The following is a 1895-nucleotide window of genomic DNA, read 5'->3' on the forward strand; positions in this document are numbered from 1 at the left end:
GTGGGACGAGAACGTTGCGAACGGTGAAACGAGCTAGAGAGAGAGAGAGAGAGGATGGGAGAGAGAGAGAGAGAAGGAGAGAAGGAGAGAAGAAGTGGTCCGAAGTCGACGGGGAACGTAGGCTGCTACCCGGCAAGAGGTGGGCCCCAAAGCACGTGGAGAGCTGAGATCGCGCACAGAGCCCGGCACGAAAATTTGGTGAGGCCCTCTTGACTCCCGATGGACCACATTCTCTCCCCTCCTCTGACTAACCGGGGGGAACGATATCCGCCGTCTCCGAACGCTCTATGCTTTGGATGAGGTGGAGGCGCGGGGGGGAGGAGGAATTCTTCCTGGAGTAAGATGCACGTACGCCGTAAGGCGATATAGGTGCGACTAGAATCACAGCTGATCTCTTCTGTACGTAAGAGGAGGAGGAGGAGGAGGAGAGGAAATAAAAGGAGAAAAGATGAAAAGAAGAAAAGAGGAGAGCTTACCTCGCGAGTGCGGAGTGCGCTGAGTCCGCCACGTGTTACCTGGAGCTTAGGTGCTCCACGTGCCGCATCCCGCCGATTCAATTCTTATCGGGCTCCGTGGATGTTTTGACTTATCTGCACCAAGGATTTATTAACGTGTCGGCTGAGATTATTCTTTTTTAGCACTTGGGACCGGACGTTTCTATTAGCCACGTGGACGTTGATCCTCTTGAATCTTAGAGAGAGAGAGAGAGAGAGAGAGAGAGAGAGAGAGGACGACAGTGGTACGAAGGGACAAGATGAAGAGAGAGAAGATTATGAAGAATATCAAGAGAATGGATAACGAGTAGCTGAGGAGTCTAGGGGTCGATCAAGGGGTGACATGAAAGAGGATGGAGAAGGAAGAAAGGGAGATAGAGAGAGAGAGAGGAGGAAAAAGTGAAGTTACGGTAGAGGGAGAGAGGGGACCGGGAGAAGGGAAGCTGCGCGTACCGATTCACTCCCACTGCTCCTATGTACGAGTGGTCGCGAGAGCATCCGTCACTTCACATATCACCGCTACTTCCGAGTCCCGAAATCACACGTCGACTCCCATACCGGCTCGCACTTCCGGCATTCGGACGAGCCTCGGTCTTCTTCGGCTGCGGGAGCACCGTGTCTTCCGTTGCGCTCTTCAGGATCCAGGAACCTCTCTAGCGCTCAGAGCGACTCCGATCTACTCCGTTAGCCCGGTACTACTGGTGGCAGGCGGGCGCAGCCTTCGGTACTTGCCAGAGCCACTTGCCCAGCCAGAGCGGTACTCGCGTACCTGTTTACTCTCACGAGGTCTCGTTCGGCGTTAACCACGACAAATGACGACTCGACGATCCGAGTGCATTCGCGATGCTCGGCGTTATGTGGATTTCACTGTGTTTATGTAAATTGATACGACGTAGCCGGGATCTGTCGATTCGATACGGCTGTGGATCTAAGGATCTGCCGATCGAGCTTACCGATTTATGGATCCCCACGTGCTTTTTGGGTTCACGATTACTTCACGGTCTACGATGCTACCAGTCAGGCTTGTTATACGTAGAGGGCTACGCCGTCTATTTAAGCGGACGGTCTTTCCGGTCTCCTCGCGACGATGATGTTGTGCCGACTGATAACCAGTCTACTTACCTCTGGCGAGCCCCTAGCGCCAAAGTCCGCGGGACGACAGGTGCTCCGTGGGAGAGGGAATAAGAGGATGCTTCGCGGGAGGGGACAAGATAGCTCGCAGCGAAGATCGCCAAGTGGACGGTAGGGCAGCCAGCGTGAGCAGACCGAAGAGGGCAACGACACCGGTTGGGTCGGTGGGCTTCGACACATTTACCCAAACACACTTGTTCGTTGGATCACTGGAAATCGGCAGGGTATCGACTTTTCGGAAAGTCCTAGAGAAAATAGTCGGGGGGGGGG

The 1895-nt window shown here is 54.4% G+C and overlaps 2 protein-coding genes across 15 annotated transcripts in view; one reads left to right on the forward strand and one right to left on the reverse strand.

Annotated features, from left to right (window-relative positions):
• Window positions 1-1626, reverse strand: part of LOC107271856 — a 17086-nt gene extending 15460 nt beyond the window's left edge. For both annotated transcript variants that reach the window (XM_015748357.2, XM_015748352.2), the window contains exon 1: window positions 477-1626. The gene's annotated coding sequence lies outside the window, so the exon portion shown is untranslated. The remainder of the gene's footprint in view (window positions 1-476) is intronic.
• The window catches only part of LOC107271854 (suppressor of lurcher protein 1), a 207028-nt gene that overhangs the window by 5588 nt on the left and 199545 nt on the right, over window positions 1-1895 (forward strand). The gene's annotated exons all lie outside the window — the stretch shown is intronic.

This window comes from Cephus cinctus, unplaced genomic scaffold, assembly GCF_000341935.2.
Source record: "Cephus cinctus unplaced genomic scaffold, Ccin1 Ccin1_scaffold1043, whole genome shotgun sequence".
Classification (NCBI taxonomy): domain Eukaryota; kingdom Metazoa; phylum Arthropoda; class Insecta; order Hymenoptera; family Cephidae; genus Cephus; species Cephus cinctus.